General features: G+C 32.5%; 1 long non-coding RNA gene across 1 annotated transcript; it reads right to left on the bottom strand.

The window, feature by feature from the left end:
* Positions 1 to 186: 186 nt before the first annotated feature.
* LOC127709162 (uncharacterized) lies at positions 187 to 22,385 on the bottom strand. Its single transcript, XR_007985527.1, has 2 exons — positions 22,251 to 22,385; positions 187 to 4,173 (listed from the first exon to the last, which is right to left on the bottom strand). It is a non-coding gene; the product is annotated as an uncharacterized LOC127709162 (long non-coding RNA).

The following is a 22,385-nucleotide window of genomic DNA, read 5'->3' as shown; positions in this document are numbered from 1 at the left end:
ATTGAAGACAGCAGAAGTAATCCCTTTATGTCCCTACAGCTCTACTGTTATGAGACACAATAACTTAATTATATATATAAGGCATTGACTCTATTAACTATTCGCCAGGAATATTGATAACTGACAAATGTTCAATTTAACAAATATATTTAAAAGAATGTGGCATCAACTAAATAAAAAATTAAATCATTGAACAGGTTGATTTATTGTAAGAGTTAGCACTATTACATATGTCTGTATTGCATTTCTTTGAAAAAACTTACAAGTGTTGATTGTACATCTTTCATTCAAATGAATTAATTTACACCTTAGTGCATACATACTACTTATTATATCTCAGTCAATACTAAAAATTAGATTAAATATACTCTTAAGGTAGATGGGGGTATAAATTAAAATCGATAGAATTTTCTAATTATGTGTAAAAATGCAGTTTGAAGTAATCTTTTTTCAAAAACAAAATAAAAAGTATGGGTCACAGGGCTTTTTATCAAGCTACAGGTTGTGCAAAATTGTCAGATTTTGTATAGATTATACATGGAAAACCTAATCTTTTGCGATAAAAAGAAAACTAAACAATCAAATTTTTAAATTAAATTTATGAGAAGATAGCTCTTATAATGTGCTTTCAGAAAATAAAAATAAAAATTGGGGTCATGGCACTTGTTTTTCTCGATACAAAACAAAATACCTAAATTCATAATATATTACTTTATAAAAAGTACATTATCAGAGTTATCTCCCCTTATATGACAAAGTTGTAACAAATTGAATCAAAAACAAAAAATACTTTGTATTTGTAAAAAACTGTTGAGAAAATATAATAAAACACATATTTTTTTTCATTAAGATGAAAAGACTAACAAAAGAATTGCATTCGTCTCACAAAATTTGCACTTTTAATTAAAGATCTAAACCGATTGTGTTCTTCTATTTTACAATCCAAGATGGCGGAAGACTCTCAAACTACCTTAACAATATCCCATAGATATAAAAACATACAAAGGATTCAATACTTAATTACACAAATCTATGCATGTTTAGTGGAATTCTGTTACAGAGATGCAGAAAAACTAACAGTGTGACACGGAAGACAAAGATGATGCGAGACAGCAGAAGTAATTACAGACAGACAGGACAGACACTAAGACAAAGCACTTTGATTTATTCCTCTGTATCCCTAAACATCAACTGTCATGAGACACAATAATTACAGTGGGACATATTATATCCTATTCCTAGGGAACCCATCTTAATTATTTTCTTAGTTGATCAAATTTTCCACAAAACAGGGACTATTGAAGTATTTTATGTCAATTTGACAAGGAACCAATGAAACAATAGTGATGTTCAATAAACTATGAAACTTGGCATCCACAAATAAAAAAACCTTTTATAGAATATAAAATAATGACATTTCTTTTCATTCATTTCATCATGAATAACATTTTATGCACACTAATACAGTAAGAAAACTTATCTTAATATATATATCTTGATCATGATAACCAATAAGTTTCTTGACACAACCATATCAACATTTTCACAGCACTGACCTTCTACAGTGTAGTATAATAAATTAAAATTACAAACAAAAATATTATCTACAAATAAATATTTACAATTAAAATTATAAAACAGTTTGTCATCAAGTCATTTTTAATGTTGTTTTAAAATTATTCATTTCAAAAAATGAAAAATTTTCATTGCCATATAAAGCTCATTTATAAAACTCTTCAAATTGAAAAGGGGAATTCAGTCTATGGTATTTTTTTTAAACATTCATCAGATCTGACAATTTTACTTTTCCATCATCAAATATGTCTTTTCAGAATCTAAAGGATTATGGGTAATCTCATTGTAAGTGCACCGAAATAAAAATAACATCACATCATTGGTTGAATATCCATTGATTTGGATGTTGTTAGCCAATCACAACATTTTAATGAAAGCTTTTGAATACATAACCAAGAATGCTTCATATTCTATCATATGGGGAACTGTAGAAGGCACATTTATACACATATTTTCACAATACTTAACCATATGTTTTATATTAATTTAGCCAAAATGTTTGTAAAATTTTGTTTGTATTTTTTGCAAAAAACTGAAAATTTTACTTATAAAGTCACTTTTATGATGTCACAGGCAAATTGTGTCATCAAAGGCTTGGTATATATTCAATTTTTTTTAAAGTCTTTCTTCTTCAAAAATGTGATAAGTAATGATCTCATATGTTTTATTTTCAGTGAAATTAACAGTGCAAAAAAGCCCCAAATCATACCATATCTTCTCCATTCAAATTGCAAATAGATAACTAGTACCACTTATAACAAAAAAAGATAGTTATCAATTATATAAACTGATAGTAAGTTAATAGCTGCCATATCAAAATTAAATAAAGAGATGATCAGTTACAAGCAAACATAGCAGTACTTATCAAATGGTTTTTTTTATATAATATATTGCATTATTTCATTGCAAGAAAATTACATAAGAATTACTGATCGTAATGACTGAAAATAATCTTAACACTGGCCCCTGCCTCATACAATATCTATAGATATTTCTGGAATGCTCCAACAACACCAAAGTTCTAGAACCAGATTAAACCAATATGAAGAGATAAAGAGTAGTTTTAAAAAATTGAATCAAATCATTTTCACTTAACTTCTCACATAAACAAAAAGAAAGCAGATAGACTGATGCAAAGACAAAATCCTTTTATTTATCCAATCCACTATGTTGATTAAAATCAAGTATCTATGAACCAGTTAAATAGTCTATATGTAACCTAATAACAAAGAGTGTTCATACATAAATGAACTTGACAATAAATTTATCAGTTGACAAGGATGGAAAAAAGACATTAACTTAACATGAAAATTAGTCTTTACTTCTACAATAGGATCAAAGAACATTCTTGTTCAATTGTTTTCCATCTTTTAAGTTTATATCAATAAAAACCATGAACCAATCTAACATAATATCATTTTTCAGCTTTGTTAGATAATCATCATAAAATTTCTTGACTAAATAATTCAACAATAAATGGGGAATGTGTCCATGGGACACAGATGATGCCCCCGCTTGCATATAACGTTATAAAGGGCCATAACTCAAGAACCGTAAAAGTGACACTACCCAAATTTGAACTTGATCTGAGTTTTGTGGTAATTAGCATTGTTTATAAGTTTCATAACATTTAGTTGACGTAAACTTAAATTAGAGAACAGAAAAGAAAAATTCAGCGATTTTTCCATTTGTAAAGGGGCATAACTTTAGAACGGTGAAAGTGACACCACCAAAATTCAAACTTGATCTGTTTTTTGTGGTAATAAACATTGTGGATAAGTTTCATAACATTTGGTTGAGGCAAACTAAAGTTAGAGAAGGGAAAGGAAAAATTCAGCAATTTTTCCATTTGTAAAGGGGCATAACTCTCGAACGGTAAAAGTGATGCCACCAAAATGCATACTCGATCTGTCTTTTGTGGTAATAAGCATTGTGGATAAGTTTCATAACATTTGATTGAGGCAAACTAAAGTTAGTGAACGGAAACCAATTTTGGGACGAAAGGATGTACAGACGGTCAAGGGTAAAACTTAATGCCCCCTCCGCTACGGAGGGGGCATAACTAATTAAAAAAGTTTTTGTCTTGATTAGAATTATAAGAAATGACATGACAGAACATCAGATTGTAAGGGATTTCTAAAAACTTCTCCAGTTTCTTATATTGTTTCCTTTGAACAATTTTAATACCAAAGCATCATCTCTTATGTGCAGCTTTTCTTTCGAGTATCCCAAACTGAATGTCAAAATAGTTTTATAATATATTCAAGCAGCTCATATGTTGCAAACTTAGAAGCCTAATGATTTGTTCATATATGTCTTCTTTTTCCTTTACCTAAGGTGTGGTAGCTTTGTAATCTTCAGATAACTGTCGCTTCACTGAGTTCTTTGAAACAGCTTCTTCACCCATGCAAGATTCCTTACTGTACAACATTTCCCGTGACATTTCTCTTTCAATAGCAGGAGAGTCAGGTTCACTATCAGTGTTTTCTAGAGATCCATCAAAAACTTTGACAATATATTCAAATAAGTTCATATTTGGTTTCCTCCGTGACTTTCTTAACACTCCTTCATACCTTTCTATCAAATTCAAAATGGTACCTATATAAAAATATTGGTAGAAATTTAAAATGCATTTATAAAACTTGTTCTATATTCAAAAATGTTAATGCATAATGATAACTTACAGATTGAGTGTGTATTTAGTTCTACTGTGAAAGTACTTTTATTTGTGGGGTACCAATTTTTGTGGTTTTCGTGGATGACTTTGTCCATTAATTTAAGTGTCTGCATAAATAACAACTATTTTCCAAATCAAGACATGGAAAGATCCTCATGTAGGTTTGACTACATGGATACGGGCATATAATCTAGAAAATACATCAAATATCCCTTAAATGCACTATGAAAAACTTCAGACAGGATTTTACCCATTTAATCTTTAAAAAAACCTAAACTGTATGACTTTTAACCTTTTAATTATCATGAAAAATTAGTTTTGATCGATGAAAGTCAGAATTCCGTTGACGATATGACATGATGAGGTATTCATTTTATCTCCTCATAATTCTCTTATGAAAATTTTTTTTTAAATTCATCTTGGGCTTGCTTTTTTATTTCATAAGAATTAATTCTACAACTCAAATTACATTTAAACACAAGTGAACCAACGCCTGGTAAATATTCTGTCAGTAGATTCCATTACATTTGTAGCATTTTTTTATGTAACCATTTTCTTTAAGTGACATGTTTATGGCCCAATTAAAAAACTTTGATAATTGTTAATCTGTTGATCATTAGATCTCAGTTTAATAAGGGTCATCACATCTGATTACACGTGTGCAACAATTGAAATGTTTACTTTGCAATTTCTTTCAATTGAGACAATTTGTAAGCATAGACAAATCAGCTTATATTCTGAAGTGAAAATGAACAACTTATTTTGCAATCTCCCACAAATCATCATAAAACAACATATGATTATTTTAAAGAATCTTTCGAGAAACTTTTGCTCAAACCACAAAAATTGATACACATGAATTAAAAACACATTATATTTTCAACTTGCATTATGCTTTCAACTTGCAGTAGCATAATTTGTTGTTGAATAGGCGTTATGGGTTGTGGACTATTGCAATGTTGATATGAATTCGTATTGTTTTTAGATTTTTTCAAACCTATACTTCCATACCGTTATGTGTTGACAATACACTTGCAATTCATGCAGACATGTAATCATATAACGTTATGAGTTGACATACATTTGCAATTCAGACATACATTCATATAACATTATGAGTAGACATGTATTCATATAACGTTATGAGTAGACATGTATTCATATAACGTTATGAGTAGACATGTATTCATGTAACGTTATAAGTAGACATGTATTCCTATAACGTTGACATACATTTGCAATGGAGATATGTTTTCGTATAAGGTTAATAATGATTCTTTTCGCGTAATTGGGTATATGGTCTTATATGTTTCATCCGGAATTCTTCGTCCTAAATAATACCACAGCTTACATCTTATTCATATAACATTATGAGATAGCATAATCATTAATGCGTTGTTTGTTATACACAAATAGTTAAAAGACTCTTAGATTTGTATATAGACATAACTAATTTTTACCATATTTAGCAAAACGTCGGTTTGTGACCTTGTTCGACGTTTTTTTAAATTGAATCATGACAATTCGGTTGCACGGTGTGCTGATTCTTATTATATGATTTGCTTATCAACAAAATACTTGAATTTGATTGGTCCGTTAAAGTTTCTTTCCTAGGTTTACACTTCGATAAACTATGTTGGTGAAACTTCTTACGATGCATTGTAAAGAAATTGAAATCAAAAGAAATAATAAATAACGTTCCGATTTAGAATTATAAGGATTAAGGGGGTACCAAACACTTAATGGGAGTTAACTCTTTAAAAATCAGCTGAACGTTTTAATCATATACTATTAGTAAAGTTCTCAATGATCAAAATTAGTGTTTGTCAAACTGCTATAATCTAATGAAATTATTCCTGTAAATTGTTTGGTTCAAATTTCTTGAAATTTTTATATTTCTATCAACAGGTCCAAGAAACTATTTTATCAAAATTTCATGAAAATTAAACGAGCCAAATCGATTTTAGTGAAAGTGTTGGGTACCCCCTAAAACACATTTTTTCTAGAGGTTATTGATGTGTGAACTGTGTCGATGACTCACAAACTAAAAAAATCATTTTGTGAGTTAATCAATCAAGTTTACACATCAATAACCTCTAGAAAAAATGAGTTTAATCCTATAATGATCTTTATCATACCCAGACATGTTCTCTGCTTTAAACCGTAGCTATACAAACCCGAGCATCCATATCATGATTCACTTAGATTTAAGGACTGTACTCGTATATATTAAGAGCTTGCATGTGCGTTCATATCGTAATTAGTTACCATTGTGCTAGGCATGTGTACATACATACAACGTCATGTGTTTAAAATTCGAACAAGATTAGATAGTTATTTAGTAATATTTACTATGAATATAAAAATTAGAAGATGTGTTATTATTGCCAATGAGACAACTCTCCACAAGACACCAAATGACATTGTACCTGTACAACAGTGTCAAATCTTATATTTGTCATGATTGTACCCTTACAACAGGGTCACATCTTATATTTGTCATTGTACCCCGTTATATACAACTTATTACACCGTCACATCTTACATCCATCCTTGTACCCGATTATATACAACTTATAACACCGTAACATCTAACATCTAACATCCATCCTTGTACACCGTTATATACAACTTATCACACCGTCACATCTTACATTCATCCTTGAACACCGCTATATACAACTTATAACACCGTCACATCACATCCATCCTTGTTCGCCGTTATATACAACTTACTACACCGTCACATCTTACATCCATCATTGTAACCTTACAGCAGTGTCACATCTTATATTCGCCATTGTACCACGTTATATACAAATTACTACACAGTTACACAACTTACATCCGTCATTGTACCCCTTTATATACAACTTCTGTCACTGTCACATATCATATTTGTCATTGTACCCCGTTATATACAACTAACTACACCGCCACATCTAACATCTGTCCTTGTACCCCTTTATATACAGAGTATCACAACACCAAATCTAACATCCATCCTTGTACCCCTTTATATACAGAGTATCACACCGCCACATCTTCCATCCATCCTTGTACCCATTTATTTACAGAATATCACGCCACCACATCTAACATCTATCCTTGTACACCTTTATATACAGAGTATCACATCACCACATCTAACATCCATCCTTGTACCCCTTTATATACAGAGAATCACACCGCCACATCTAACATCTATCCTTGTACCCCTTTATATACAGAGTATCACACCGCCACATCTAACATCAATCCTTGTACCCATTTATATACAGAGTATCACACCGCCACATCTAACATCCATCCTTGAAACCCTTTTATATACAGAGTATCACACCGCTACATCTTACATCCATCCTTGTACCCCTCTATATTCAGAGTATCATACCGCCACATCTAACATCCATCCTTGTACCCCTTTATATACAGAGTATCATACCACCACATCTAACATCCATCCTTGTACCCCTATATATAGAGTATCACATCACCACATCTAACATCCATCCTTGTACCCCTTTATATACAGAGTATCACACCGCCACATCTAACATCCATCCTTGTACCCTTTTAGATACAGAGTATTACTCCGCCACATCTAACATCTATCCTTGTACCCCTCTATATACAGAGTATCACACCGCCACATCTAACATCCATCCTTGTACCCCTTTATATACAGTGTATATTACCGCCACATCTAACATCAATCCTTGTACCCCTCTATATACAGGGTATCACACCACCACATCTAACATCAATCCTTGTACCCCTTTATTTACAGACTATCACTCTGCCACATATAACATCCATCCTTGTACCCCTTTATATACAGACTATCACACCGCCACATCTAACATCCATCTTTGTACCCCTTTATATACAGAGTATCACACCACCACATCTAACATCTATCCGTGTACCCCTTTATATACAATGTATCATACCGCAACATCTAACATCCATCCTTGTACCCCTTTAGATACAGAGTATTACTCCGCCACATCTAACATCTATCCTTGTACCCCTTTATATACAGAGTATCACACCACCACAACTAACATCTATCCTTGTACCCCTTTATATATAGAGTATCACACCGCCACATCTTACATCCATCCTTGTACCCATTTATATACAGAGTATCACGCCGCCACATCTAACATCTATCCTTGTACCCCTTTATATACAGAGTATCACACCACCACATCTAACATCCATTCGTGTATCCCTGTATATACAGAGTATCACACCGCCACATCTAACATCCATCCTTGTACCCATTTATATACAGAGTATCACACCACCACATCTTACATCTATCCTTGTACCCCTTTATATACAGAGTACCATACCGTCACATCTCACATCAAGACTTATACCCCTTTATATACAGAGTTTTATACCGCCACAACTAACATCTATCCTTCTACCCATTTATATACAGAGTATCACTCCGCCACATCTAACATCTATCCTTGTACCCCTTTATATACAGAGTATCACTCCGCCACATCTAACATCTATCCTTGTACCCCTTTATATACAGAGTATCACACCGCCACATCTAACATCCATCCTTGTACCCTTTTAGATACAGAGTATTACTCCGCCACATCTAACATCTATCCTTGTACCCCTTTATATACAGAGTATTACTCCGCCACATCTAACATCTATCCTTGTACCCCTTTATATACAGAGTATCACACCACCACATCTAACATCCATCATCATACCCCGTTATTTACAACTAACAACACCGTAACATCTTACATCAAACTTAATTTATAACCCGTTATATACAATAGGCGGATCCAGGCCCCCCCCTCCTCTTTTGTGGGAAAAGTTTGGTTGGTTGTATAGGGTATTTAACGTCATATCTTACACCAATCATTGCACCCCGTTATAAACAAATACGCAGACATTCAGGGCAATTCAAAGATTTTTAATATTTAATTCTGTCGATTCTTCGCAGCATTATGATGTCAAAAATAAATTTGTTGGCTCAGAATCAGTATTATGTGGTTGAGTGCAACGACATGTTTTTATTTAGACTGTTTAGTGTGCAAATAAAAACAAAAAAACGGACTGCATGAGTGTGTCGGTCAAGTACTAAACAATGTTCATCTCATTTTTTTTTAAATATAACTTGTTCTCGTCATGACATGACTTAGAATTTGCTAATTCATTTCTACAAAAATTTCATCTATCAATTCACCTGATGTCGCAACAGTGTTACAAAAAATAAAGACATAATAAACCTTACAGTACAATTTTGCTTGACTTCAGTAAGTGAGGCTTGTCGTGTGTTTAAGTTTAGAATGAGCCGAGTCTCCACTAAGGAAGACAAATACATGTAGTGATCAGTGGGAATCATTTCGGTATAAAGGTCACAGAAAACTATTACTGAAAGCACAATGTATTACATGCTTAGATTTTTTGCCAGATTTAATTTATCAACATTACTTCAAACTTTATGTTTCTTTTCATAGTGTGGCGTGATCGTTATTTTGCAAAAAAAAATGTCTTTTGACTTGCAGTAAGGTGAGAGTCTTGTTGTGTGTTGAAGGCCTCATCACCGTGACTTTGATGTCAAGAAGCCTTTTGACGGGTTAGGTGGTATTTTCGGATCTCAGCCTCCCAGGACGTGCGCCAGTTTCAATAGTGGTTTTTCCATTATCATTTCATAAAATATACTTCTGTAACAACTTCAAGCTATCGATCTATCTCATTGGCTGAACTTTTTGCACTTAAACACGGAAGTAAAAGGGTTGAGATGTCCCGAAAGGTATCAAACATGCAGAAATAAGTCTACTGTAAGTGTTTTCAGACGTTGGGGGCTACATAATGGATGCTTCCGGTTTCAGGACAATATGGCCTTTTGTAAATTTACTATAGCAAGGCATTTCTTCTCCCAACGTTTTCTCTTTAGAAATAAACGAAAACAAAATATATCATTGACAATGTCTTTCAGCAGCAAGGATTAGCTCATTTGCATTTAATTTTCATTTTTTTTTTTTAATTTTCAAAAACCGTGCATTTCTCAAAAAACAACTTAGCATAATATAAGGGTTCATAGCGCATATATATATATATACTTTTATAAAGATAAGATTTTGGAATAGCCGTAAATCAACTTTCTTACAGATGATTCAGCTGTATGGAAAAAGGTATAGGCTGTTTATAAATAAACTTCTTACAGTTTTTTCTTTCTCTCTAGTACTTACATTCGTTTGCAGACTACTCAGTTTACTAGTCAACACAAAGTCATATACTTCTTACAAGTTAGCGTAAAAATGGGCTGTACAATTATAAATTTGACATCTGACTTTTGAATATATTAATTTATATCTATGCTTTTACATTACGATTTTTGATAAATTTCAATTCTTTTTTTAGTTATTTATTTATTCTAGTAACATACATGTTGCTTGTTGTATTAAACCTACATATATATGAATGATAATTTTCTATAAAAACTGTAGTATGTAATTGATTTAATCATTTTGAAATTAAAGCTGTGCACATTTTTTAAGTAATTTTAATTTCACTTTAAATGAAAAGAAATCCTATAATTACTTAAAAATGTACTTTTACATCAAATGATTATTCTTTGTTTGATGTTTACAACTAATAGTGTCAGTCTTCTTGTATCATTCTTGATGTTCCTGAAGTATATAAACCCAACACAAATGGCAGTAATATCTGTTTGCGTGTATACATAAATAAAACCAGTGACGAGTCCCATAATTAGGATGAATCTTTGGTGTGAATAAAACATATCGCTTTACCGAAATTTCATATATGTTGAGATGGATGAAAGTGATTCTGACAGAAATTTCAATCTTCAAGAAAAATGTGAATTGAAACACGATGTTTTAGTCTGATAACGACATTGTTTATTTCTTAAGAACAATAAGCTCTTAAAGTGCAGAGTTTGCAAATACAGCTTCATTTGATTTCATAAAACGTTATGAATAAACTTTTGATTCCGACCAACACCTTTCTATAGGCCTGTGTATTCATAATTTTTTAAAGTGCAATAATATCAAACAGAACAAAATACTGGATAAAAGAAGATGCCAATTTTGTGCATGCATATAACAAAAGGAAGCGTCATTCACAGCAATAATATTCAATTGTTTCATTGCATTTACGTTCTACACCAGCTAGACATGGTTCCATAGGTACTTGGGGACAGAACATTTTTTCAGCCCTCCCCTTTTTTTTCCAAAATCCGTTATATTTTTTTCTATTAATTAGCGGTCACTGTTATATATAATCATGGATGTATTATACTGTATTGTCTAAATAATACTTCCATGATTATATATAGTATATCAGTGACTGCTGTGGATAGTAAACTTGGAATTGATAGTAAAAAGCAAATACAAGTTACTTGTAGTATGTTTATGTTCATATAATACAGAAAAACGCGAAAAAAATTGAAATTAATAGAAACAAAAAAATAACGGATTTTGGAAAAAAAGGGGAGGGCTAAAAAAATTGTCCTGTCCCCAAGTACCTATGCATGGTTCGTGTTCAGTGACGTTATGTAGACACGTTTGGGTTCCTGACACGTTTGAGAGAAAGGACAGGTTTCTAGATCTTTGATAAAAAAAAGTGACCTCATTAAAAAAATCGTCAATTGTATCACAAGCTTACCTCGATGAGGTATTAGTTATTGTATGCTTACAAAAATCACATGTTCTAGGAATTCACTTTAATATATATATACACTGTATAGATTTCAACATTATTTGTTTTCAAATACAAACTTGATTATCGGCGATTTTAAAGAAATAATGTTAACCTTAATGTAATTGTTGATTTAATTTGTAGCCAGAACTAATTATATTTTCCATTCGTAAAACTGTCCCTCCTCGGTCAAATCGAAAATTGGAAAAAATACATACAAGATTCTATTTTGTATTCTACATTTTAATGTACTAGTATATGAATTGATTGAAATAATTAATGTTTGATCTTTTGTTTGTGTGTTGATTGAGGACATTCCAGATTTTGGATAACATATCAATAAAATCCTTGTCTGACTTTGACTTTCAAACTAAGGATTAATTGCTTGCTCTTTTTATTCTTTCCATGACTGATTATCAAATGATGCAGAAAATCGACGAACAATATAGACAGGAAACAAAATCGTATCAAAAGGCGGATAAGCTTTAGAAATAAAATTCCTTTGAACCAACTTTAAAGATTGTGACTTATGTGTGAAATAGCCGTGGAAGATTTGACAGAATTACGTTTAGATAAAAATTGCACCAATCTGGTGAAGAGCGTTCAATGATAATAATTCTGTTTCAGCAATGTCGTGTCTTATTGTCAAAGATGGATGATAGAAACTTAATTGCATATAAACTATGACTATTCTTGTCTGGCAATGACTGGGAAAAATTACTTTGTCCAAAACAGTGTGAAAATAAATATTCTGTCCAACAAAAATGAAGGAGAATGCTAAAAATAGCCGTTAACGTTAACAAATCAGCGCTAGAAATAACTTTAATTCTTCGGAACTGTATTTTATACCTCCTGTACTAGATTTCAAAACTTCAGCGCTTGACTTTTACTTATTATTTCTTGAGTTTAAAATATCTTAAATGTCTTAGGCGCACGATTTTTAATCTTCAACACATGACTTTAAATTTCCAAAGAAGATCAAAAGGGTTTCGCCTTTTTTTGACATCCAATTATTTGCTATTCTCGAAGGGGAATATTTCTAAATGAATTAATAATCTAGTCTTGCAATAAATGAAATTGAAAACTCTTTTCCCAAACTATAGGACAATATAGTGTATGAAAGAGAATGAAAATAAAATCGTCTTAACAAAAGATAATAATATAAAAAAGATAATAATAACTATATTGGCCAAATAAACGATTGCTCCACAAAAAAAAACTAAAAAGATGTAGAAAATGTATCACACCTTTTATATAGACAAAACTATTGCTGTTTTGAATACACCTTCACGGCAGATGTTCTACAGTCTTCGAATTTTTATATAAAATGTAAAATAAGAATTAAATAATTCCTATATATGAATAAGGAAAAAAATTCAACAGATAACATATGACGTAGACTTAAGCAACATTGTAGATCACTTCAACAATGAGCAAATTCCATTTGGCAAAGCAAACTTTTCAAAATGTACATATGTACGGTCATATATACTTTCAGATCGATAATAACGGTTAGTTCCTGACCTGCTTTCAAAAATATGTTATCCGTTTTTTTCATGGCAGAAACCGAGGTATATAATTTTTTTAAAAAGAAGACGAATTTATCAGCATATATACATTTTAGTGTTGGATATCCTTATAAATTTTGTACGTAATATATATGTATTCTATTTGTTTTGGTATTCTAGAGCCAATTCTTATTTCAATGGCATTCTAGAATCACCATGTTTGTGTTTCAGGTCAAGGCATTAAAACGTATACACAAAAAAAGATCTCGTCGAGTACAAAAGCTACTCTGGCTAGAAGAATTCTCAGAAATTACCGATAGCGGCGAAGAGGCTGTTGATGGAAATGACATATCGTATTCTTAAAGAAAAAAGTACTCTCCAGAGAAAGCTTATAAATAACTTATAGGGATATTATAAGTTATCTACGTTCATATCCATATCTACGGATATGAACGTAGATAACGAATTTATCCCCGGTCTTAGTCCAAATCTTGCGATTTTTAGAGAAATTCAACCACAAAATTTAACGTGAAAGCAACGTTTTTTACATTTTTTTTTTAAATCTTTTATTGAATTTGGGAATTTGACATATTTTTAACGGGTTGTAGGGTACTACCTTTGGTAGAACCCTACAGGTAGTCAAATATAAGACGTTTTTAATCCAGAGACAGAGCAACGGGAATGGGTCGATTTTTGGCGCTCAATGTTGTGAGAGGTACATCATAGACGGTGTGACGTCAACGTGGGTCATTTGAACAGCTAGGTCAGTAGTCCCATTCATTGACAATGTGGCAGCCAAGTGATGCATTTACTAAAATGAGTGCAAATGATCGACATAATAAGATAAAATCGTTAGTTGATTAAATATTTAATTACAGACATCATGGATAATCTACAGAATTTGATATTTCACAAGGAACAACCATGGAACTAAGGAAAACGCGCGTGATGTTCCCCGTTGTTATGGGTAGCAACGTCCGGGTATATGGGTTAGCAACACCCAGGGGCTATGGGTTTTGTAACGACGTGCGTTAACCAATCAAAATCATAGAAATATACTAAGCCGGGGATAAATATATTTAGCCAGGGCGGATCCGGAATCTCGATGTCTGGGGGGGCACCATTAACCCAAATTAGATATTTGTTTAGAGATGTATATAGGCGAGTGTGGGTGGTAATGGTGGTGGTGGTGGTGGGGGGGAAGGGGTCTGGGGGCACCATGAACCCAAATCAGATATTTGTTTAGAGATGTATATAGGCGAGTGTGGGTAGTAATGGTGATGGTGGTGTGTGGGTGGGGGTGGGGGGGTCAGATCATCGTTTCTATAGTTCTATATCTTTAAATTTTTTACCATTTCACTGTATTCTTTATTCTTTGATCTCTATTATATTCGTCCTAAACATGCATGAAATATTTGCCACTGGACATTAAGCAATCAACAATCAATCAATCCAGTCTTTATATTTCATCATCTCTTTATTCTGTTATCTAAAGTTTTTGGTCCCGCTCCTAATCTAATTTTTTGGCCGAATATTCTCTTATCTGTTAACCCAATTCATGTCCTCATAAATGGTGCCCCATTCATAGTCCCATACATGAGTGTCGTAATGGGGGTACCTTCATGACGAATAACGGTAAAAAATCTTGCCAAATGACGTGAACGGTAATTTTTGGGGCATGACGATAAAATGTACATTTTCTTATGACGATAAAAAAAAATCGACTGATTTTGACGACTCACGTTAAATTATTTCCAAAAAAACGGTAACGGTTAATTATTTGAGACCTCTGACGAATCACGATAAGGATACTTTGACGAATCACGATAAAATTTTAACCAATTTGACGCTAACGCTAGCCGAAAATGACCGTTTATGACGCCTGACGGTAAATGCCATTCCTACCCTCATACACGGTAATTGAAACAAGAAAAATATACATTTATTAATTTACTGTATGTGTGACTGATAGATAAATGCATTAGTCCCAGATTATGTTATAAAGTAGGTCTTATAAAATTACAACAGCATTTTATTGATGAATATATATTAGACAATGCCAATTCATTTTTTTGTGGGAAAAGGGGGGGGGGGGGGGGGGGGGGGGTGGGGCAAGGTGTTTTAAAAACAAATTGTTGGTTTCCTTTGAAAATTAGAGGGAAAAGAAATAAGACATTTATTTAAATAAATCGTGTATGATATTGAAAATGAAATATTTTGTTGTTGAAGAAAGTCACAAAAAAGACAGTTTCGAGAAAAAGGAAATTCACAAGAAATGGTAATGTGTGTATTTTGTTATGAAGGCACATCCCATACCAACATTCTGGACACTAAACATCTATTTGTACCTATTGTCTAAAAACACAGATTTTAGTTGGTAATTTCTCGGTACGTCGACCTAAACACCACCTAGGCCGCCTTGGTGCACGAAGCTCTGGAAACTGCACTAAGCCCAAAATGAAACAGTCATATAAGCACAAAGGTCATTCAGTACCATAATGTTGTAAATAAAAAGCATATATTTAAATTTTGGTGTAAATATATTCAGAAATGAAAGAGTTATTAACATTTCACATGGCACGCGCCCACTTTTGTGTAATGTGTCCGGTTGTCATATTGTTGATTGAATCCACTGAAGCTTGACGAATTCATAAGAACTGCACCAAGGATATCAATGAAAGGAGATCATTAATTAAGATTAATTATTATTATTAAAAAAAATATTTAAAATGTTGGTTCGAAGATTTAAATAGATTTAAAAGTTATTAACATTTTTAACGTGACACGCGCTCTTCTTGTGTAATGTCTGATCACATTGTTAATTGATCCGATCAATCTTTTAACTAGTAAATTATTTTTCTTTGTTGCTAATTAGTAATGATAAAAGGGCTGTTGATCTTTCCTTTGATGCTTTGTTAGAAAAAAATATATTTGAAATAAAAGATTTGCGGAAATAACAGTAAAAACAATGGAAATTGGCTTTTACTCCAAGCCGAGAATATTGTAGTCCGTTTCTTTATTTTTATTCTTCCCCATTTACTGTTTCAATATTTGCACGAATAGACGCAAATTTAAATTCAGACTTATTTCAAATATATAGGTGTAAAATGTGGCGTCCTTGGGGTTCAACGCAACCCAATATCAACAATTATGACAGACCGCTTGAAATTATGCAAAACGTAATTATTATTCATATAAAATAGGGAGTTATGGTATGATTGCGAATGAGAAAACTATCCACCAGAGTTGAAATGACGAAGATAATTTAAAAAGCAATTACAGGTCGCAGTACCAATAGAAAAAATAGTTTGTACAACAGCTGGATTGCTTAGATTTATTTTATATTAACGTACTGTCAGCTCATCATTGAGACACCATGTACTAAGCACATTCAACAATTTTGGTAAATCTTCTTCGTTCTCAGCCATTAAAATAACATCATCATCATCAGCATATAATAATTAGTAGCTAATTTTGTTCATCTATGGTAGTACCAATATTCAACACATTAATATCACCAACCATAATGCCTTCAACAATGAGAAAACCACATACCGAATAATCGGCTATACGTGGCCCCGATTGATGATTACACGTTTTTTTTCTTAAAGACAAATTGATAAACACATACTTTTCCTTGAGTTAAATGACTTTTTAATCAAAAGAAGGTACAACAGAATTAAAAACAGTATATTTTAGTGGCCCCGACAGATATTTGACATATTCTAAGTCTTCCCCTTTTTTACGAACACACTATTCAAGGAACCCTTATTTTGTATTTCGGGTAATCCAAACACTCGTTTCTTCGCATAGAAACAACTCTTCGTTAATCTGAGCTGAGCAGGGAACGAATACTTTATATCACGAACTATAAATGTGGATACAAAAAAAAGGAAAAACTAAGATAAAATTTTCAATCCCGTAATGCATGAAAAAATGACTTTAAAGATGGACAATAGAATTATTTGATGACCAGGTACTGTTGGGAACGTTTTCAAGTCGGTAGATTGATGTACATCACTGGATGACGTTGGGATTTTTCTGTTGAAGGAGAAACACGTGGTCGTAAGAGGCAGACATTTTTGATGTAGAAAGTAAATTTTATTTCTGATGAGTCTCGCAGATTGTAGTTCACATTTTAGATACTTGTTTGTCATGTTTGTCACTTCAGGAATTAAGTTTTGTATGTGAGAATTTGTCTCGCTGCAATTATCTGATAGTAAATGGGCTGGTGCATTTTTCAGTGTATGCGAGAATTATCTTGCTACACGAAGACATAAATCGTATCACGAAATAAATATATAAAGATTTTATATTTGTTAATGTGCTGATGCATCTTTCTTTCAGGTATGTGAGAATAAACTCGCTACGTGTACGTGTAAATTCTTAAGTTTGGGTAGTATAAACTTGTAAATGAATTCAAATCCAGTATCTGTAAACTTTTCCGACGACGGGTACGACAGTGAAATCGAATTTGGAATTAGACCAGTATATTCGCCTGACACACCTCTACTGCCTTTACCAGTTTCAATATCACCTCTGTCTCAGTATTCTGAACATTCTCTAGAAACTGATTACCCATGTTCTTATTTATCCAATGAATTTTTGTCGCTCAATCAGATATGTGATCCTGATATTACCTACTTACTTACTCCATCCCCAAAACTAGTTTTACCTACTTATTTAAATACTGCTAATAACGAACAAATGGGGAAATTGGCGAACTGTCGGAAATTTAGGGACTATCCTCATGAAAATGCGGCAATATTTATATCGGAATTTGAGTCTTATGCAACCCTTCATAACATTTCAACATTGGACGATAATCGCAAAATTGCGGCATTGCATTTGCATTTGCATTTGACTGGACCGGCTCTAACCTGGTTTAATGCGCTTTCGTCGGAACACAGATCGTTATGGGACAGTATAGTACAGTTGTTCCAGACTAAATATGTTGACTTGGACTTTGAATTTGAATTTAACAAACAATTAATTCTTGAGGTTCTTTGATATCCTAAATCTAAACATGTATTTAGATTTTTTTATTTTGAGCCTAATTTTTAAAGTTGTCAAAAAGTTTTTGTTTGATTTCAACAAAAAATAAATGTATTGGGTATTTTGATATGCTGGATTTAGATTTTGAATTTTGGGCTCGTTATCAAATTGGTCTACATTAAGGTCCAAAGGGTCCAAATTTAACTTTGCTTGATTGCGGTTTCAGCAAATATTTATTCACAATCCTCATTCAGAACTGTATCAAGCGTGAATGTTTTGTTCATACTTGCATCGTCTGTTCATGGTTAGACCTCTGCTGTCGTATCAAGCTGCGCCCTACAGAGCAATTTTTTTAAAAAAGCACTTGTTGGCCAAGCCCCACTTTTTAATACACTTCACGTTGGACAACTAGGGATGTATTAGACACCCTCAACACCACATAAAAATCAGCTCAAAACAATGATTCATTTACCCTTGCTTAATGAAGTGGAGTAATTTAGTGGTCTGTCCATGCATCAATCCGCTGTCATGGGCAATTTCATTTGAATCAGCAAAGAAATTTAAAGAAAACCTTAGAATTCACTTTATTTTCTAATGATCTTCATCAAACTATGTTTACCCCTTTATTGTTATACCAATTTCGATAATGCTGAAAAAAGGTTTGGAAAGTCTCGATTCGCTTCTGTGCATTCCTGTCAAAATGAGTTATCAAATAATGTTATTAGCCTTCAATTTAGGTTACAGTATATAATATTGAGATTCATCATGCTTTTTTGAAATATAGATCTAGGAATTTGAAACTTTGTGTGTACAACACATCATTATGTTATCGCATAATGTTATATGAATATAATGTAAGCTGTGGTATGATCCAGGACGAATGATGCTGTAAAAGCATAGAACTCGTAACGGTAAGACAATTCGTATCTTTTATCAAACAGTATGTCAGCTCTTAACGTTTAGTGAATACATATATGAAATTGCAATTATCTTACCTCCTATACATTTCTAGGAATATGATTGGTTGAAAGCGTCCGCGTGGAGACCGTGTATATTCCATATTAGGTTAGTAGGGAGGCGGGGCTTATTTCATACACGGTTAGTAGTGGTGTTACGTCCCTTTATAAAAACAAAACGGTACTGAGAAAACATCTTAAAGGTTTCAACAGACGAAGAAATTGATGATGAAGATTGAAATAAATTTATAAAACACATTTAAACCTAACAAGTTGTTATTGTTGGCATCTGTTTTTGTAGGATTAATGGAAGTAGTTTCTTAATGCTAACGGTATTGAAGACTTGCTCATTTTGATAGGTCACTAGTTTAAATTTCACACGTTAAGATAGTCGGTAAGATAAATTCGTTACATAGTGTGCTAGTGACGTAATACGGTATATATGGGGTCAGTAAATTCCATATTGGGATTCGAGCTTCGCTCTCACCCCATATGGAATTTACTGACCCCATATATACCGTATTAGGTCACTAGCACACTATGTAACTAATAGTATTTGGCAACTCATAACGCTATTTGAATACACATATAAATTGCAAATGTATGTCAACTCATAACGTTATATGAATACATGGCTTAATTGTAAATGTATGTCAACTTATAATTTAATTTTGGATGTAACGCGTCTTCTGATTGGCTGACGTTGTTTTGTTTATCAGCTCATAGACATAATTTTGTCATGTGACCGTGACGTCATCAACGTTTTTTCATGGTTTACTCAGGTTTGAAATGGAATTCAGAATTAAATTATAAGAAATGACTGTAATATTTTTTCTGTCTATTCGAAATAACATAAAAAATGTGGTGCACACTTTAAAATAACTCGCTACGCGGGTTATTCAGTGTGCACCACATTTTTGATGTTATTTCTTCATAGACAGAAAAAATATTACAGTCATTCCTTAAATAACATTGTATGAATATATATCCAAATTGGAAATGTATGTCAACTCGTAACGTTATGTGAATACATATATATTATAAATTCAAAACGTTATGTGAATACATATCTCAATTGGAAATGTTTGTCAACTCATAAAGTTATAACTTATACGAATACATATCTCAATTGGAAATGTATGTCAACTCATAACGTTATATGAATACATGTCTACTTATAATGTTATATGAATACAAGTCATGTCTACAGTAACTCCTAACGTTATGTGAATATATATCTAAATGAAAAATGTATGTCAACTCATAACGTTATATGAATATATGTCTCCTTATAATGTTATATGAATACATGCCTACTCACAACGTTATATGAGTATATGTGAGAATTGCAAATGTATGTCAATTTATTACGTCATATGAATACATGTCTGCATGAATTGCAAGTGTATGCAAACTCATAACGTTATGGAAGTATCTGCTAGAAATCTAGAAACAATGCGAATCCATATCTTCATTGCAATTTTCTATAACTCAAAACGCTATTTCAACATTTAATTCTGCCACTGCAAGTTGAAAGCATAATGCAAGTTGAAAATATAATGTGTTTAAAGTACTTTCACAGTTGTTGATAAAATTTACACTGAAATAAGGTCCTTGGACTTATAAAAACTACATGAAAATTGACCTTTTTTATGGTGGAAGATCTGAAATTGAGATTTGGTATATAAGTGTTCAATGATGATATACAGATTGAGTGTTTAGATTAAGTTCTAGTCGACAAATTGTAGACGGGGGCATTTGTGTCGTACACTCATTTATACTTTTAAATGTAATCATTCATTCTTATCAGACAAGTAATTATTATTTTAAGAACTCTTAAAGAAAGAAGTGAATTTATTGGGAAAATTACCAAATTTGCATACATATGACAAAAAAACAAACATAATGAAGTATATGGAGTATATGTTTCCCAGTTGATAAGATATTCCAGAGCTTGCATTTCCTATCATGATTTCCTTGATAGAGAGTTGCTGCTGACAAAGAATCTAGTAAACCAGGAGTTATAAGTGGTGAAGTTGTAATCATCCCTTCAAAAATTTTACGGACACCATCACAAGTTGGTTGACCCTTATGGAATATCTGTTTCACTGATGATGATGGATATGTTCCAATTGTAGTAATCACAGTCCCGGGATTTATTACCAGGTTTGAACCTACATGAGCAAAACGACAGGTGCCACACGTAGAGCAGGATCTGCTTACCCTTCCGGAGCATCTGAGTGCCACCGGGTTTTTGGTGGGATATGTGTTGCTTTATCATTAGTTTTCTATGTCATGTTTTGTATAATGTTGTTTTGTCTTTGGAAAGTTTTGGTTTTTGCCATGGCATTGTCAGTTTGTGTTTGACTTATGAGTTTGAATGTTCCTTTTGCCTCTCTTTTTTAATTAAAGGATTCATTTAAATGGATTCAATTTAATATTTTTGATTTTAAAAGAGGACAATTTATCAAATTCAAACTATAAAACAGACATGACAATTTCCAAATTCTTAACTTTTTTGTCAGAAAATGCATTGTGATGTTGGGGCTATTCTATTAAACTGGATGTGAGAAAATAGGAATGGACTTTCAAAGTACCCAACAACAAACGTACTTTCTTCTAGTAGTTTTGCATATATCAAATGGATATATAACCACAAATGATCAGAGCCCAAAAAAATCCTTTCTATCCAACATATGTTTAATGGAATAGCCCTCATCAATTCAGTATGATTGTGGTTATCTATCAGTATTTCAACATACACAAATCATAACTTTCAGTCAGTACCATTACTTTGTTTCCAATCTATTTACAGCAGTAAACTATACTTACCTATACCTAAAGGATTTGTGACAGTAAGATATTGGTGTATATTGAATATATCATTCTTTAGTCTTTCATCATCAAAAGTATAATAGCATACATCCCTCTTAGCTGCTGTAGCTGCCATTAATTGGATTAATGCTG

Source organism: Mytilus californianus, unplaced genomic scaffold, assembly GCF_021869535.1.
Source record: "Mytilus californianus isolate M0D057914Y unplaced genomic scaffold, xbMytCali1.0.p SCAF_7, whole genome shotgun sequence".
Lineage (NCBI taxonomy): Eukaryota > Metazoa > Mollusca > Bivalvia > Mytilida > Mytilidae > Mytilus > Mytilus californianus.
The sequence above is the reverse complement of the archived record's forward strand: the minus strand, read 5'-3'. Positions and strand labels throughout refer to the sequence as shown.